The sequence below is a fragment of the Myripristis murdjan genome, chromosome 3 (genome assembly GCF_902150065.1).
Source record: "Myripristis murdjan chromosome 3, fMyrMur1.1, whole genome shotgun sequence".
Classification (NCBI taxonomy): Eukaryota; Metazoa; Chordata; class Actinopteri; order Holocentriformes; family Holocentridae; genus Myripristis; species Myripristis murdjan.
Genome location: NC_043982.1, coordinates 8,418,839 through 8,439,326, shown reverse-complemented (window position 1 = coordinate 8,439,326; position 20,488 = coordinate 8,418,839).

The following is a 20,488-nucleotide window of genomic DNA, read 5'->3' as shown; positions in this document are numbered from 1 at the left end:
CATGATGGTAAAATATGTTCACCAAATTGTCCTCTTTAAATTAGGACAAGTCATGAAATATGAAGCTGAAAGAGAACATTGAATAGGGTCAAACTGACTCCACAGGAAACAGGAGGGTTAATTGGTAGAAAAACTATCTTTGTCTGCCACAGCGATGTCAGAACACTAAGATACTGTTCCTGGGATAAAGCCCGGTGAGGTTTTACTGTGCCCATTTAATCAGGGATCATTTTACATGTGGGGCATTAGTTGAATGCAATTATTACCTGGTATAATAGAAAAAGTGGTTCTCCATATCCCTAGAACCAGGACTGAAAAACACTAATGCCCCAAGTATGTGAGCCAGCCAGGAGTCAAACTTAGAATATTCTGACTCATAGTTAGATACATTATTTATTGCGTCAGGCTATCATTAATCCCATAATTCACCAGCTCTACTCACTTGGACTGATGAGCTGACTCCCCTTTCTCCCCCTTCATTTTTAACTTGGACATATGATTACTGCTAGGGTTTGCAACAGGCAGCATCGTTGATTGTTAACCTTAAATTGATTACTTATGACCTGCTTCTCACTTTTCTCTGTCTCTCTCTGCTCCTCGGCACAACATAAATAAATTAAATCCTCTCAGTGTGGGCCCTGTATTTGCATGAAGCACCGTCAAGGTATAATCTGAATCATCTTGTTTAGTTTCCAGACACATTTAGTTTGACAAGGCTATTTCACAGTAGACTGCTGTAGAGGGTGGAGCTGTTGAGTATTTCACAAGAAAGTTCCCTGGATTATGTACCCAAAACATGACACCTTTTTATTATTCACATTTTACTTGGCATGATGACTCAGTTCTCCATCTGCCAGTAAATGACTGAGGGGCAAGAGCAACACCTCTTTTTTGGCTCAGGTTACATTGCGTACCGCCTATTATGCAACAGATGGGCTACTGTTATGCTCGCTATCATAACAGAGGTAGCCAGTGAAAGCACAGTAGTTGACTGAGATATTAAAATGGTTTGACAAAGTCTTGGGCAATGATCGTAGCTCTTATGAATAACTTGCCCAGCGACAGTACATGGTTCCGTAAAACATGCCAGTTCATTTCCTCTGAATTGTCACGTGGTTAGTCTTGCACGGGCAGACCTTTCTCTACATATCGCTCAAGCATTGTAATCAGCAACAGGATATTCATCTGCCAAGAACAAGCTGGGCTTTGACCTGAAATGCACAGTATGCAAAAATATTAAGGACACTTCCTGGTATTCAAGCACAGTCAGTCTGTATCTCAGATATCTCACAGGGTCAAAATCCTTCTCTTTATCTACAATTCCTTTGTGTTTTGAGTAGATTTAATAAGGGAATATCAGTAAGGGATAATATCTTTTACCTGCATTTAGTGTAGACCAGCAAATATTCCTAACATTTTGTACATCCTTCATGTAATATATAAAAATCATGGCAGGTATAGCCTATACCTTAAACACTTCAATCAAGAGTCCTTTTTTTAACCAGTAGTCACAAATGGTGAAAAGGAAGGGTGTGTCACATTATCTTTTCACAATATTTTATGCTTCCCTTCAGTGTTGATATCACTGGAGGGAACTTCTATAAAAAGTATAGCTGCAGTGGGTATTTCGTTGATAGGTGAACTGTGAAAATGTATCATGCAACAGGAAGACCTTGGGAACATGCTCAGCTGCTCGAGGGAGCCAGTTTGAGCAGGAATTATTCCACACTGATAAATGCTGCTTGCAGTCTAGGGAAAATCCGACTTCTTAAACACCAGCTGTCACGAGAATGGATAATCATGCTCAACAATAAGAATCAAATGTAATCAATCAAAGGTGCAGCCTATTTGCAAAAACGCCATATCTTTTCAATACCTTGTCCTCTGGAACAATGCACATCAATGCCAAACATATCTTCCAAGCTATTATTGACACCAGCTGATATACCTAATCCCATCACCTTCAAAGCTGTTTGTTCCATTGTCTGTTCAGATTATCATGCTCCTTTTTTTATTTTTCATCTAGGGAGTGGAGGAGCTTTTATTACGCCGTCACTCTTGCAGCTGTACCTCTGGGGGGCATCAATCATTCATCAAAAGCAAAGTGAAGCCGGTTGTCTGACAGTAAACACTCTACAACAGGCTAATAAGGCCCAGTGTGCCTATAAAGTCAGCACAGGTTAGCACTGCACTCAAGTGAATACACTGTAGTTTGATGTGAAGTCAGTATTGTTGTAATGCAGTTGGTAGGCTTTGTTTTACTTTGATATGGTCTTTGGAAAGTTGTTAGATTGGTGCTTGTTAGGGCATTTAGCATTCAGTAGCCAGGTATTGAATACTATAACCATGCTTTGACATATTCATGTATTTTTCTGGTATGTGACCTTAGATCTCTGTATTCAATGTACTGCTCAGAATTTTTCTGTTTGTGTCAGCTTAATCACATTTCCTCTTGTCATCAAAATATAGCACAAAATCTTGTCACAAAATATAGCAGTATGTGACCACCCACAGGCTAACATTTTAAAGTTGTAAATTGTTGGACCACATTTGTAGCGGTGTAAAGACTGGATATGTACTGGAGTCGCACAGAGATTGTATTCTGTTAGCAAATCTTTTTTTAAAAAAAATTGTTTATATTCATAATTGATATACTTGAACAATTCTGCCTTGGGGTTTTATAAATGAGCACAACATTCATTTTCTGTGCCTGGATGAGATTTCAATTTTGTTTGTTAAGCTTTGCTCTATTTAGGAGTATGGCCACACAAACCTAATAGTTAACCAGTGATGTAGTTGTATCAATAGTTAAGTTACTGATTATAGTAAAGTATAGTATAGTGGGTAGTGATACAATGCCTTCACAAAGTGTTAAGCCCTCTTGACCTTTCTGTATTTTGTGATTTACAATTTGAATTCAAAACTGACCAATTTGGGGTTTTGTGATTGTTCTAAACACAATAACCTATAACCTCAAAGTGAATTTCTCTACATTAATTACATTCTTCTTTCACAACTTCTAAAAGGTTTGAAGCAACATTTGAATCAAGCAACTCCAAACTGATTGAAGGTGCATCATTCCTTTGATTCCTTTGAACATCCTCAAGATGTCCCTATTCTTTGATTGGAGTCCAATTGATTGTGACCAATTTCAATGACCTGACATAATTTGGAACAAAATATATGTTATATATGTACCATGGAGCCATATAAGGTACTGAGGATGACAGCAGATGCCACAGCAGAAACCCAATTCAGTTCACTGGACATAATGAGTGAAACACACATGTGAATACGGTGCATGTCAGAACTGAAACAGTATCATAAAGCCCAAGAAACTGACTGTCAGTTTCAGAATAACAGAATTGTGAGAAAGTCTACACCAGGTGAAGGATAAGAAACATTATCATAAGTGTTGGGACTTCACCAGATGACCATAAGTGCCATCATTAAGAAATGTAAAAAAATGAATGAGCCAAACCTCTCTGAGAGCCGGTCACACTGCCAGTCTGATCAATCAGGCCGCAAGCACCTCGGTCTGGGAGGTGACCAAGAATAAAAGACCACTCGGATGGAAACTGCAGAGCTTCTTGGCTTTGTGTCAGAGGGACATCTGTGCAGCACCTGACTGAACTGTGCTGTCCGCAGCGGTCCTTGAAAGGCTTCCAGGGGATCCTCAGCAAAACGAGGAACAGTTTAACTGCACTGCAATCTCAGTTTTATAGAGTATGACACTGTACGGTGCACATCTACTGCTCATCTTTATAATGTGTTATTAAATGCTCTGGGATGAGATTATGGATAGTGAAATAGTGTTGGTATCACAAGCACAAGTGACAGCACAGTGTAGTGCATGCTGGTCTGCTGAGACTGGGCATGGAGGGCCGTGTTTCTGGGACGCTGGAATACACTGATGAATGTTGCTCTTGCAGATTTATGACAGTGTAGCCTGAGGTTTTCTGTGGCACTCATTACTATGGTATTATAGCATTCTGAACTGGGCCTCTGTATGACAGCTCACCTTGGATTATGGCACAAGGAATAGTAACATGATACACTGTGTATTGATTAAAATTTTATTGTTCATTTTCCTTTGGCAATTCCAGGCACATAAAATGTACAACCATTATAAAACAATGCAAGAGCTTGTAGGAATGATCAAATGGCATGTCGAACTGTGGAACTAATTTGGCTGGTGCAGTATTGAATACATACATGATTTACCAAAAGATCAGTAGATGGTGCTATAGTGCTTCTAATGACTTTCTGAAATTTTTGTTTATTTATTTTATTTTTTAATAAGCAGGTTATCACTGTTGTTAATGGGAGTGTCAACTGAGTTACAAAACTGCAGTCGCATATTAGTGTTTCATTATTGGATGATACAGAAAAGTACATTTAAAGGATAACAATAACAATATGGATGCTGTTTTTGTCATGTTGGCATGAACATAGTCTGTGAGGCATGTTAAAGTAGAATACATGTTTTGCCTTTCTTTTTTCAATTGCTGCACAAGTAGCAAAATTGTACAATCAAATGCAACAGAATTGGGAACAAAAACATTCCAATTGTGGTTGCTGTATGGCTCATGAACATGTGAGTCACGTTTATCTTGGATTAGTGGGACCTAAATTTTGCTGATGCCTGTATAATGGGAGATATCACAGAAAGAAAAGCTGCCAGTAGACCACAAACACCAAAGGTGCTGTAACTTATGCATGACATTTGCATATTCAGAACAGAGGTCCTGACTTGCATCTCAAATCTTATGACAGGTCAAACCACCTTGAGTTATGAGACATGTGTTCCAGATTATGCCTGTATTCCCAAGGAGAACACAGCTGAGGCGCAGAACCTGTGCCAAATCTGATAAGATGTGATTGACAACACGAAGAGATGCACATTTTGGCATTTGTGGTGCTTCCTGTTAGTTAGATTTTAAAAGACCATTACACAAAATGACTGCCCACCTGTCCTACCCAGAATAAAACGAAAATTTTCAAAGGATCGTGCCCGTTCTTCAATCATTTTGTCATTTTGTCTGTTGGGTTGGTCCTATTTCTAGAACTTTTGTGTATGTCTCTGCAAAATGCTCTGCACAAAGTTAGGCTTTGCTCAGGAAATGCCATTTTTTCTGAAGTTTTTAAATAATAGAAAATTTATCATGGCAGAATTTAACTGTCCATTTCACATTGGTGCAGCAGGGCCTTTGTGTGAATGTGCCAAGCTCAGTAATTATAAGAGTCAGTATGGAAATCATTACATAAATTGTTAAAATGTGATTTTTCGAGTATATAGCCCCTTCAAGGCCAGCTCACATGCACAGAGACACATGCACAGAGACACAATGACATGTCTGTGAACGAGGCCTGTAACCTTGCATTCCAGTTTCACTTTTTCATTACTCTCAGGATAAATAACTGTCTCATAATCATGAAAGCTATCAAAATTCTGTCCCCACTTAAATGTTGATGATTTACTTTTTTATTTCCTTGTCCTTGATTTTGTTTCTTTTGCATTCTTTTCTGTGGCACACACACACACACACACACACACACACACACACACACACACACACGCACACACATGCACACACTCCACACAGTCACATTTTCTGGCATATATCTGCACATACAATAAATCCTGGGTTATGCCCCGCACTTTGCATGGTGACTGGGTCAGGAAGTTCAAGAAGTTCAGAAATCATCAATTAAGGAATCGGGACAGCAGCGGAAAATCCTCTTTGGAATGCAAATTTAATTGACTGAACTCTAAGCGTAAAGAACATGAATCCCATTAAGAAAGTAACTTAGCTGAATTATTCATTGAAACTTGCCTATTGAATCTGCCTTCCCACATAGGTTGTGTTTAAAGCTCAGAGGTTGCACTGATTGGCTCCTGCTGTAGCTGCTGTCAACAGAGAGTCACCTTTAAACCAAGGCGACCACACGTCTCTCATTTATCACATGCGGGTTGCCTTGCAGGGCACCTAATTGGCTTATCTTGATTGTTGATGGAGTGGTTCATGCATGCTAAGCGGTATGGCAAGAGAGGGTGTGGGTGTGTGGCCTGGGGTAGTGTGGCTGATTAACATACGGCACTCCCAGCCTCGCTCATGCTGATGGTGTGTTTAACATTCTATGCACAGGCTGCGTGGATATGCTGAGGTAGAGCAATGGTGGCTGTCTGATGCGCCAAATTGTGTTGGGCTTGAGGGACTGTCTGAGTCATCAGTGATGAGCCCTGTGTCTGATTCCGGCTATGCTTACACATTGGCTGGGCTCGACCCGGAGATCTCGGCTGGAGATGATATTAGCATGAGATTTGTTGGAGAGCAGGGAGAAACTTCTCCCCGGGGTGAAGTTAAAGCTTTCTCTCTGGTAAAAGACAAACGAGATAAAGAGACCCCATACTGAACATCCAATTTTCTACCTTTCTCGGATAATGCACTCTTGATTAAACATAGAATGTTTATCAGTGGCCCACATCTAGATGGCCTTACTGTAGTCGAGAGTGTAAGTACATTTTTTATTTCCCCTCCGCTATTCAGAGTTTTATTAACACCAAGTGTTAATGCGTAGTACAAGTGTTAATGGGATTCAAACACCCACTTTATCCCTACTTTTGACTGCTGCCCAGCTGGTTGATCAAAAATTGATCTGAAAAGGCTGCAGCTGACAAAAGCACTGCCATGCGGCTCACCTGAAACAGTAAAAAGGGAAGCTTCACAAGTCATATGCATATTAGCTTGTCTCGGCTGATGATCGAGGACAGACTTATTGTCTTTCTCCATGTATCCCTCAGGAACATGTGGGAATCACAGTCACTAAAATATCTGTAGTAGTCACTTCTATTTAATCGTGTTTAAACTTTTTTTTTTTTTTTTTAACAAGACATGCAACAAATTTGTACAAAACTTGGAGCAAATTATGAAATGAATAGTTAATAATAGTTCACTGTTGGCTATTTTAAAATTGCAACTGATGATTATAATACCTTGTTAAGTGGTTAATAAATAACCTACCATGCAGGATGAATATAGATGAATAAAGCCACAAGCAGCCAGCTCAGGGTTCAAGCTGACACAAACCATTAGAAGTTGAAACTTCAAAAAGCTTAATCAAAAATATTCAGCTTTATACAGGCCATCCAAATAAGGTTCAAAGATGTACTACACAGAATTACTACACAGAATTTATTAGCTATTTAGTCATTTTTAAACATATGTAACAACTTTATTATAGCCATCCAAATAATGTTTATAGACAACCTACAAACCAGTTATTACTCATTAAACTCATTAAAGTGTATAAAACATCTGGTCGATTTGTATATGTGATGTTTGTAATATTTTTTCTTGTAGGTTTACAAATCATTAGGTAATCATTAATGCATACTTAATATAGTATGTAGGAAGTAGACATTGTTAATTATCATTTCATTGTTTGTTAACTATAAAATAACTATTAACTAAAGTTTCATCAACAATCAACTTACCGTTTATTAAAGGTTATTATTAGGGATGGGAGGATTAACCGTTTTTGTTTCATTTTTGACTGAGGCTGAGCAAATACACACACACACAAGTAAAAATCAAACATTTGGAAACATTACAGAATTTTCCAAGAGCGTCGGACAACTTGACAACTCAAATGCAATTTGCAAAATGTGCCGTGCTGCTGTAAAGTCCACAAGCAGCACAACTAACCTTGTCACCACACTTGAGACGGTGACATGGTGTGAACATGGCCAGCGCCAGCGCCTGGGCCTCCCCCGCCTCGTGTTCGGATTCATCTCAGACTAACAGCCGCAAGAGTGGTGAGCAAAGTACTGCAGCTTTTTTAATGGCCTCCTGGGTAACAGCTCCACTCGTTCAAAGACAAAAACAGACACTATAGTCTTCTTTACCTGTAAAGATATCCAGCCTTACAGTGTTACAGAGAATGAGGGCTTCAAATTTGGTCATTAACAATCAGACTCATTGAATTCCATAGCATCATTCCTTTGCATCATCATATCACATTGTGTTGGATGGATCAAATCGTTAAATTGCTCTACGCTGCGATTGGGAGGTGAATTGCATCGTATGCATCGGTAGTTGCTTCTTATGTATCTTTAATGTATTGGATCGTTGGCAGTGTGTCGAGATATATATTGTTTTGGCCACAGACCAGAGATGCACAATTCTAGCTATTATAAAGTCTGATAAATATACTGTATGTTTGTATGTATGTTTTTGCTACTTCATGTTTGATTTGTCTAATCTGTTTTTGGATGATCCCTTGCAAGAGTAGCAAACAGTTAACAGGGATCAAAATAATCAGACAAATACTTAAAGCATGTAGAATTCAATCAGTTATACATATATTTATGAATCTGTTTCGATCTAACTGTCTGTCTTATTTGATCAACTCATCAACACATCAAAACTTATGATACTTAAATCCCCTGGGGGAGCCGTGGGGCAGCAGCAGCCAGAAGTCCTGTCCTTGGAGCCTGTACTTAGATGCGGCCTTGCCCAAGGACATTTTGAAAGGGAGGGACACTCACTGTCATGTGGGTCTGATCTGGGACTTAACAGTTTTGGGACAGCTTCTTTAACCATCAAGCCACCCCACAGCCAAAAGAGGGCTGAGTTCTTATTCCAAAAATAGCATAACCCACTAATCCAGTTGACAATGCACTGTACATAGCCCCGAGGCATCATTGTGTGACAGACAATTTCCTTGACCCTGGAAAAACAGAAGAAATGTTCCTCCTTCGGTGTGAAATCAGTCAGTGTAATGTACGGTCCACCTTGGGTGAACTCTCTGCTGCCATAAACATTCTTTACAGACAAAACAGCAAATGTACTGGGTCACGGAAAACCATCTTCCCTCGACCTCTGAACAAGTACTAAAGTCATTTATCAAAATCAATGAGTGGCAGCAGCAGTGGTGCTCTTTTCTGAGTCCCAACAATACACAAATAATTCAGGTGCATCAGTTTTGTAATGAGAGCTTCTTGCTGGTTTCCTATGGCAGTTTAACAAAGGCGCAGAGCAAGCAGGGGACATTTAAGAGAATTAGAGTTTATATATTGTCCTGCCCTGACAATGGGTAATTGTATTTCCACTAATAAACTGCCTCACCGCTTAAACAAAAATCAGTGATGGGATTTTATACCTTCCCTTGTATTTCTCTAAGTGTCTTATTATGCAAGACCAAATCTCAAACAGTTGTAATAACTATACAGGTGAGATTTTTGAAAGCAAGATTTATGGCTCCCTGTGGCACATAATGAGAATTATTATATAAGCGTAATGTATAAAATCCTTTTGTTGCAGAGCCATTTGCCCGATCCATATCTGAATCACCTCAAAGCTTTAAAATCCTGCTCCAGCTAATGTTCTCTTTATCTACATCTCCTTCTTTATGAATGGCAGCAATCTGATAAGAGGAATCAATAAGTGATAACAGCTTTTGCATAGATTCAGTGCATCAGTCTGCTTAATGAAAAACATGAGAGCCCCTAATATTTTGTACAGACGGTGTATTTGTTTCTATTGTCCTCCTTACTTTACAAGGCCACTGTATGTTAGGCATGAGTTTTCAACTTTGTGGATTTCATTAAGAGCTAGGCTCAATTCCATGGGATGTGTACAGTAGATCTCTATTTTATTTTAAATAATGTGTCACACATTTTCAGAGAATGAAATAGTATGAAGAATAAATGGACTATACTAGATCAAGCACTGTCATATAAGTCATCTGTATCCTGTAAAAATCCTGTAATCCCTTTTCAAAAATTGTTGAAAGCGTTAGATTTGCATTGTTTTGGAAAATCTTCAGATCAAATAGCAAATAGCACCATTTCTTCATTTGCTGTCTATATCAGTGATTAAAGAAAAAAAAAAAATCCAGCATTATGGTATTTGCTTGCCACAGTGCTTGTAGGTTCAGATGAGGGTTTTGCTTTGACAGCCAAGTCAAAATAAAACTCAAACATCTACAACACAGGGCTTCAAACTCTTTGAAGCCCCGTGTTGAGACCGAAAACTTGCCTCTGTTCATTAACACATTTTGATGTTCTGCCAGTCAAACAGCTAAATATAAAAAAATGAGAAATCATTGTTCAATATGCCCTGTTCGTTCTGTGAGTGACACATCTAAAAAGGTATCGCGCAACAGCAGTGGTAGAGGAAGTATTCAGATCCTTTATGTTAGTAAAAGTCACAGTTTCATTTTGTTACAAGAAAAGTCCAGCAACAAAAGTATTAGCATTAAAATGCACATAAACAAGCAGAAGTAAAAGCTCCCATTATGCAGAGTGGCCCATTTGAGAAAGATATATATATATATATATATATATATATATATAATGTTATTAGACTATAATTATTGATGCATTAATGTGTTCATCACTTTAATGGTGCAACTGGTGAAGCTAGAGCTAATTTTAATTACTTTATATATTGCTGGGTTGCTTAACCTGTGAAATATATCATAAGATGTTAGCTGATTACACTAAATCTGCAAAGTAACAAAATAACTCAAGCTGTCAAATACATGTAGTGGAGCAGAAATATAAAGTAGCATGAAATGGAACTCATGAATTGTACTTAAGTACAGTAGTTGAGTAAATACACCTAGGTTCAGCTGATTAGATGTGTTTGTATTTACTCATACAGAGGCGGGCAGAACTTTCTCAAAAAGTGCTGAGATTTCAGGCTTTTGAAAGGGTCAGATCATCAGTCAATCACTCCCCTCACTTCCCCTCCCCTCCCCTCCCCTCCACTGGACGGCCCTTTCATCAAAATGCTGAATACACATTATCCATACAGCGCACACTGAAATCATCAATATTGCTGATGCTTGTGTGTGGCAGGAAATAGCCCTGGATTCAATTTGGAAATTTGACATCACTGAATTTATGCGGTTACACACGTACTGTTTTCCTTCACCACTTTAAGAAAATTAGTCCAGAATCCTTGCACATTTGCTCTTTGGTTTCTTAATATAGTTTTTTTTTTTTGCATGGTGCATATAGATGTACTCATGTTAATGTGTTCCACGATTTGAGGAGGATGGTGTTGCCCTAAAGGCATTAAACTCGTTTAATCATATAATTTATTGAACATCTTTTACTCTGTGACAGTGAGATTAGCGTTGAGTGGTTTATAGAATTTCTCTGAATTACCTTTGAAGAACCATGTGAACATTTCATGGCTGTGACTCGATTATTCAAACAAGCATCTAACACCTGAACGCTCATTCCTTAGTCTTTTGTACATGTTCCCAGCCTCCCTCCCTCTCTCCTCCTCTACCTTATCATCCATTCTCTGTGTGGGCTGAGATGAACCGACAATGATAGCTGATTCCCACACGGCACGCAGCTCGGTTTTGTTCCTGGAGTGTGCCACACATGTTGACAGATGTCACCAGGATAGGCTCAGACAGGGATGGATCCCAGTAGAGCAGAGTGGCGGGGTGAGGACTCACCGGAGCAGCTGGGGGCAAGCTTGACTCAAACTCAGGTAATTTGACTGGGTCTTGGTCCGTCTGCTGAGCACGGGAAAAGACGCACGCCTGCCTGTCTGCCTGGGTGCTGCAGCCGACAAGGGCTGTGGTCCTGACTGCAGCTGTAGTCTGTCACCACAGATTAGAGTCATTATAAACCCCCCACCTCCCACCCGAAAATCCTCCAACCTCGGTGAGATCAGGGTCCAAATTTACTTTTTTGCTCCTGGCCAACCAATATCCAACCTGGTGTTAAGGAAAGCTGTGATTAAGAATTATTCCCAAAGGTGATGGCACAGCAACAGATGAGGGGGGGAGGGGGGAAGTCTCCTGATTCACAAAATTTACTGCAGGTTGAGTGATGCAATAAATATCATCTCTGTGACACGTACAACATTCAGCCACTGTCCGGCATCACATCAAATGATCTTCTGTCATCACTAAACGGCAGAGTCATCACGAGCAGGCGTGCTGTTAAAGTGCCACGTGATAATAAAAGGGGGCCAACAGTCGATCCCACGTCCTCAGACCAGACCTTCAGGGTGTTTCTCCCCGTCTCGCACGTTTTGATGTTCAGTGCAGATGGAAAGATTCATCATCGATATCAACGGGTTAGCCAGTGACTCAGCTGTTTTTTTTTTTTTTTTCATATAGCCACTGTGGAATCGACATAAATCAACAGCAACAACACCAACACAAAGGCAACTGGGATTTGTTTCGCTGTTTGGACGATTTTGACTGATAAGAGTCATATTAACAGCAATTTTTAACACTCAAGGTACCACAGCGGGTGTTGACTCAAAAATGATTTGTTTTACAGCAACAAGAGTGTTGCATGGTCTAATAAACTTCAAAAAGGAAAACATAAAAAGTGCAGCAGAAAAACAACAAATGGAAAGAAGGAAAGAAAGATTCCTGAAAACAGATGTTGACTGGTAGTTTTGAATTTATACATGTTCTATGTGTTCATAATGTGTTGTACATCTAATAAGCTTTGTTATGGCTGCCACATGGGTGTGACTATCATCTTGAATAAATCAAAATGTTATTCAATGCACAATGGACAGACTTACCTGCCACATGCTGACACATACAGTGCAATCTCTTTTTTAATCATCACATTTTGGTTATTAATGGATGTTAATGAGCAAAATATGACCAGTAAGGTTTTACTAGTTATTCAATTATTCTCTCAGAGAAACATTGCGATTGCTTTGTTTCACAATAATTATTTGATTACACTCACATCTTCTCTCACAGACAAAGAACACAAACGTTTGTTTAATGAAAAGCTGTCTTTGAAATTTTTGCACCAGTGGTAACTAAAGAGTTTTTTTTCAAGGGTCAGGGTTTGAAATTTTAGGCGAACCATTCATCCTAACTGTCAGAGATGACACATGCTTACCTGCTGTGTGGTGCCCTTTGCAGTCAGGGTTGCTATTAATACTCAAACAGTGATTCAACTTGATGAAGGGCATTGTAACAGTGAGGAAGTATTCAGCTTGCTTACTTTTGCCTGGTTTCCACCGGTTTGGCTTGGGATTGAGACTGTTACACAAAAATTGCACTAACATGACATTTAATGGTGTGGATTAGAAAGTTTCTGATGTTGCTCCTTTGGTAGCTTGTCTTTTGCACTGAGCGGTGAAAAGTTCAGTGTGCTAAATTTGCCTCCAACATCAAACTGCTAAGGCTTTGGTTTCTTCTAACCATGTGACTACCTCTTGTCAATAAATGTATTAGTGTAGATGCTGTACAGGTACATGTATATGTGCAGGAAAGAATACATTTTGTTTGCTGAGAAGTGAACTGAGAGCATAGTTTCCATCCTGCTGCACAGAAGAATCAGCATGCTGTGCAGAGACAGATGACTCTATATGTGGGAAGAGGCTGGTGCCATACAAGATCTAGTGTGCCTGAGATCAGTTCTATTGTGTTTGCTTCACAATGATGCCATTGTGGAAGGCAAGATTTTGTGTCACTTTTGATAGCTATCAAGTAAACTGCTCTAGACTCTCTCTTGCTCATCCTTTTGAGTTCAGTTAGTGCAACCCATTGTTTGACAGGATGTGAAGTTGTTTTTTAGGCAGCGCTGTGTTACAATGCGAGAGCGGTGTGGCAATGAGTTGTCATACCCCTGGCAGTGGCCTGATTTTTCAGATGCTCTGTGCCTGCAGACATGCAGGCAGTGTAGCAGGCAGAAACAGAGAGACTGCTGTCTGTTTCTTTCACCAAACACTTCAGTCGTACTAAAAAAGGGGTGTGGAGGAAATACAAAAATGAGGAGGGGAGTCTGTTTCACAACATCTGAGAATGCACAAAAATCCTGATACTGGATAGAAATTTAAGATGATTACCTGCAGCACTTGTACACAATACATAATAGTCATACTGCCATACTGACACACCCTGAGCTCTGAGAGCTTACCATGTACCTTGGAGAGCCAACTGGACCACAATGCAGTTTAAATTTTGCCTTAGCACTTCAGTTCATCATGGCTATTAATCTTCCTTAATCTCTTTTACTCAGCTAATATTGCACAAATATTGGACTCTAGCTGTAGCTACATTTTTTCCATATACATTCTGTATATCTTTAATGAATTATATTTACATAACCAGGGTAGCTGCTTCATAGTCTGGGTCCTACGACTATACATATAGCATAATGAATCTATTTTACAGCTGACGAGTAACATGATTTCTGCGGAAAATCTTGTTTTCAGTGTTCCCAGCTTTGAAGCGCTCACATCACACACTAAGCCTGCCCCCCTGTGTTGCTGCTGCAGCTTGCTCGTCAACTCAGGAATCTTCTGTGATATTTTGGCTTAGTGACAATAGTGTTCTTACAGCCAAAATTCAACTGAAACAATAAGAACTTTTGTGTGTTAGACCAATGTAGCACAACATGGACTGTGAATCTTCCTCTCTGAGTGAAAAACTGTGCAAACAATGGTTTGTTTTTTAGGAGGTGTGCTGCTAGAGTCGTATTTTGTTCACCCTCTCATCCTGTTGATTTTAGCTCATGGATGGATCATCGCAAATTTTATAAAAGGCTAGTTTTTTTTTTTGTTTGTTTGTTTTTTTAAATTGAGAATACTTTTAATAATACACAGAAAAAGCTCTTGGAATCATGTTAACTTTTCACCCCTATTCAGCTTTAATGTACATTATAGTGCTGTAACATCAGTGGGCTAGAGTAGCAAAAGAGCCTTTCTTATGCTCGCCTGTGTCTTTTAAAGATATCTTCTAAGGGGGAACATTAATTTCAGTGCCAGCCACTGACTCATCTGTAGTTGTAGGAAGCTCGATTTTGACATTTTGTTTGTGGCGTAGTGCCACAACCAAAACTGCCAAGCTTTCAGGGTGAAACTGGTCAATTTTGGACATAGGCAGCTCCAAACGGCAGCAAGAGCTATCTGTTTGAAATCTGAAGACCTCACATTGTGATTAGAAATGATGGTCTTTGCTCACAGGGCTGTGCATGTGCTCCGCTCAGCTACTGTGCCTTGAGCGTCCATCATTTTCTTTTTGAAAAACAAAGGTGCTCTGAATTTGCCTCTTCCAGTCCCAAATATGACCTGGCATTTTAAGGTTGGCATGACCAACATAAATCATTGAAGAGAATTATACCATCCTTTTTCCTTTGTGGACACTGTAAGTGCATGAAAGCCGAGAGTTTTGTGTCCCAGGGTCATCAGTTAGTATTGCAAGGGAAAGCTGGCCAGTAGTTTTCCTACTGTTCAGCTATTCAGACTATTAGACATGTAACATCTTTATGACTTGTGGATACTGGATAAGCTTTGGCAGAGAGTTAGCCAACATTATGCAACATTATGCAAGACGTTTGATTAGATTAGGAAGCTTTATTCTACACTGACTTTCTTCATTGTAATAAGCTGCATTTTTAAATATACTCAATTTGTTTGAGAGAAAGCAGAACATAATTTACTTTAAGGAGACCCTGTAAATTTTAGCATAATTCTATTATCATAATCAAAGTCCCCCAATTTTCACATTTGGATTTTTGGCTTAAAAACTCAATTTATAATATTGCATTTCTGCAGCTAATAAAGTCCTCAACATTCATAAACCACAGGACTGATAACTGGCTTGTAAAGCAAACATTTCCCTGGGGCTATTTTCTGGCAGAAGGACCGTTTCACTCCACCTAATTTCAAATCATCAAAACACAACAGTGCTGCTGCTTTTAGGAAACCTAATGTGGACGACTTTATTACAGTGATGGAATACTGGTGTGAAGAAAGCTTGAAGTCTCTGAAAATTCATTTTCATATCATAGTGGAATGACTGGATGAAACGCAGGAAAATTATATTAGCTGACTGCTTTGGGAAAAGATCAGTAGAAACAAGAACAATGTATATTTTGTAGATATTAGGCTAAACCTGCAAAATCACTGGTAAATAGGCCAAATGTAAGTGTAACTGTTACGTTATTATAACAATGGGGCCTCTAATCAATCCAATTGTCAAATATATTTACATGTTGATCACTAAACAACTAAATTTAGCAAAGCAAAACATGTGCATAAAGACAAAGCCTATGGCAATTGATTCTACAGTGTAACAACAGCGTAGTTATGAAGAGGCAAAAACTCTTCTGTATTTGCACTATTTCAAACTTAAAACTGAAAAAACAAGCCTACAGCAATATAAATACATAAAGAATTAGAGTTAACTAGGTATTTGAACAGCACTTGGGGCTTTAGGGTCATGTGGTGGTACAAAGAAAGCAGTCCCGCTTCAAAAAACCCTTGTTCATCACTAATAGACCCACGGGGTATACTGAAGACTTTACAATTTTGGCTAAGTGGGGAAAAGACCGTGCATTTTCTTTCCAAAACTTAATGACATGTTCCGGTTTTTCTGTTTCCCACTGAGCTGAAGTATTACTCTGCCTCTCCCTTAGGTATTAGTGGCCTAATGCACTGTTTGAGTGGAGCTGGCTCAAAAGCTGTGACTTCATCTGGAGCCCGTTTGGCCTCGCCCACTCATTTTCCTGTGCAGCCTGAATCAGTCGCTTCAACCAGGAGCTCACAAATCTCCCTGACTCTGCTGCACACCATTTCATCTCTAATGATCCACTCTATTTTGAATCGGGGATACAGTATTCTGGTCAAAAATAGATGTTTGTCAGTATAATACTGGATGAGGCGAATGGAGGCATTATCTGAAAATACCTTGGCAAAGGCAGCAGAGGAGATGGGCAAGGCCATCCTGGTCAAGACATTTTTTTTTTTTTTTTTACCTCAGCTACAACTAGAAAAGTAACTCCAACTTTCTTTTTTTTTTTTTATTTGAGCTTTTAGATCTGCCAGTGGCAATCCCACATCTGTCAGAGCCTGCAGCTGACATATGTCATTCACGGTGACTTTTCCATGTTTTGATATTTCCAGCTCATTCTACCATATTAAGTCCAGTCTGTTGGCCTCCTTGGTGTCTAACTTGCTATTCCTGGCTCTGTTTCAGGCTGTCAGGCTGGACGCGGGAGCAGTCTGTCCACATCATTATATGAATTAATGGCATACTTTCAAGTAAAGTGTTGAGCACTATAAATGCAAATGTATTTGTTTATCATACTGTATATGCTGAGTTATATATCAAACTGAGAGAAGCTGAGTCATTCCCCTGCTCCTCCTTCCCCTGTCCAATCCTGATCTCATCTGTCTTCCACTTCAAACCCAGGAAGCCAAACGCCCTTACCATGCTACTGGCACTGTGTATCACCCGCCACTGCACATTCTAGCCATTTTTTAAAAAAGTACTTTCATATTTACGGAGCGTACACCCTGCTGTATGGTGCCCCTCTTTGTGTTCACAGCTCCCAGCAACACTGCGTGGCCTTCAAATGCTCAGTCAGTGAAACTAGCTGTGATGCCCAAAAACATCACAGCTAGTCTGCCGCTCTGTATGTCGAGTGAGAGAACAAAGCCAGTAGCAGCTGTAGCTGGCATCACGGTGTGCCATGCAGTGCTCTAGGTGTGGCGTGTCCAGGATGGGCATCATTAGCAGAGTGCTGCATAGCCTCTTGTTCTCTGCAAGGTGTGAGGCTTGTATTACGTAGGCTCCATGTCATTTTGAAAAAAAAAATGCATCCAGCTCTGGTCCTCTCAGTGGACACGGAGGGTCTCTGTGCCAAACTGCAGTGTTCAAATTCATCTTTTTCTCACTGCTGCTGTGCTTCTTTGTCTATGAGGACAAACTTCAATCAGCCCGTTCACTACAGAAAGGGCATTTAGACACTCACAGATTTACGGTGCCATTTCAACAGCCTACTAACATTTATCCATGTAGGCTATACAGTAATGTTTGTCAGGTGAGTGTATACCACCTAGACTTTAATTAAGTTCATTAAGACTAAGGCAACAAGTGGACAGTACTGAAGATATTGTTTTTTAGATTAAAGGATCTCAGCAGTGATTTTGAATGTTTGGCCCCTTTACTAAAATTTACCCACATTTTACATGGCAACAAACCATTTTGTAAATCATGTGGCAGTACTAAAGATTTCACAAAATATACTCAAAATCCCCCAATTTTCATATTTGAACCAATTTGTAAAATACTCACCTTATAATATTCTACTTCTGCAGCTAACAAAGTCCTCACCATTCATAAACCACAGAAATGATAACTGACTATGTAAAGCAAACATTTCATTCATTCAGTCAAGTTCATTTTCATATTGTGGAATGAATGGAAACCGATGGCTGGATAAAATGTAGGGCAATGAAATCAGAGTATGTACATTTTGTAGATATTATGGTAAACATGCAGAATCACTGCTATGCTCCTTTAAGGGATTAAGAAAACCTTCACTTTTCTGCAAATGAAGGTAGGCCAACACATTCTGCTTATGCTTTGTTCTTTGTTTCTCTTCAGTACTGGTGTACATGCATGCATAACATGGTGCTGATCTTTCTGGTGTCACACTTCGTTTGTCCTTGTTTTTTAATTTTTTAATTTTCATCAATAACTTATTTTTGTGGAGGCATAATACACCTAAGGAAAGAAATATGTTGTTTTTCTGAATTAATGAGATATTTTTTTTCTCAAAATTCTGACATAAATATCTCATTAATTCAGAAAAACAGGAGAATTTTTTCCCCATGAAAGCCCTTTCTCAGATTTCTGAGATAATTATCTCGTTAATTCAGAAAATCTTTTTGTCTTCTAAAGAGAATGCAATATGCTTCCACATATTTCTCACATCTTGAAATTTTGCCACTAACTTCCACAGAATACTTTCACTTATTAGCTAAATGGCCTCTGCATGAAGCATCACACAGTTAGCGGCGGGTCTCTGCCTGCAGGAGGCGAGCGGCTCGTCGTGCACAGTGATGTTGGGAGTGGAGCCGCAGCAAAGTGGAGCAAATCACAGCGGCAGTGTTTTAAATTTTAAGATATGCATTCATGACTGCTCCATTCACCACTCGACTTGAGCTCTGTTCCTCTCACATGCTATCAGTGTGATATCAAGAAAGTGCACACAGCATGCTGGATCTGAGATGGCTTTAATCAAAACGTATAAAGACGGAGACAGGCAAAAGGTCTGATGTCGGTGCGTCCATTTTTGGTTTGTCACTTCCTGTGTGCAGTGAAGATCTGTCCGTGATGATGCATGATGCAAGAATTAAATTTGGGCAAAAGCTTGACATGAAAATCTTGCTCAGTGCAGCTTTTACCACTGAGCAGTTGTCAGGCTTCATAAATACATTCCATTCCAAAATTCAAGACTTCCACATTTCCCACATTTCCAGATATCACAGTGGATTTTTTTTCTCACTGAGTTTAACATTTTAGATTACTGCTAAATGCATGTTTGCCACGCATGGAAATACTCCAGCTGTTACATGTGCTGGCGGCCTCATCACAAATGATGAGACACAAAACACGATGAGACACCGGGTGCTGATGATGCTTTCACAAGGTTACTGTGCTTTTTCCCTTCATATGACCAGTGACGGCTGCCTAGTCCGCATTAGAGATGCCGAAGGATGTCATACACAGCATGCCAAACGTTTTTTATATTTTAGACGGATAAATTATTTCTCAGAAAACTTGCATTTCCCATCTTGTGGCCTTGGGCGAGATGTGCCACCTTCGATCTGAGCATTGTAATATGGATAGGTATTTGAAAATTTCAGCTGCCTCCTTCAAATGTGAACAAACTCAAAATCCACAGCTTGTATGATTAATTTATTATTGCAATTTCTGAAGTAAGCTTTTTAGGAAACTATTAATACAAGCAACAGTCTGGAAATGCAAATACTCTTCCATGACTAAACTTTTTCAGACAGCGTTATGTTATGTTATGTTATGTTATGTTATGTTATGTTATGTTATGTTATGTTAGTTATGTTATGCTAGTTATGTTATGCTGAACATTCTTGGGCATGTGAGTTTTCCACAGAGATGAGTTTTTTTTTTTTTTTTTCGTAGGTTCATCAATAGGCCCTGATGTCTCCCATTTCTGAAATCCATTGTCACCAACAGCACTTGAAGCACAGCCCCACTTTGTATAGCGATTTCAAACACAAAGTAGTCAACTCAATAGTGGCTATCTGAGCTATTGACAAGCACCAATTGTGTCTGCGCCTTTGTGTGTGCGTGTGTGAGTGTGTGTGCATCTGTCTGTGCATGTGTGCATGTGTATTTGTGTTTGTGTGCGCTTATTCTACTCATGGGCATTTATCAATACACATGACTCTGGAGACTCTGAATCCAAGTAGTATCAACCTGGGATTCTATATTACGCCTGCTTTTTTTTTTTTCCTGACAGACATCATTAGCATTTCAAACAATTACAGTGCCTAGCAATCTTTCATACGTCTTCTTACAGGGAAACAAAATCAAAGCTGCTCACTTCTAATAGTGCTGGGTCTCCTGCTGCTCAGGTCACTTGTTTTCAGAGCGGATGGCAGAGTGAGACGCATAATAAAGGCCTGACTGCTGACTGAATAAATCT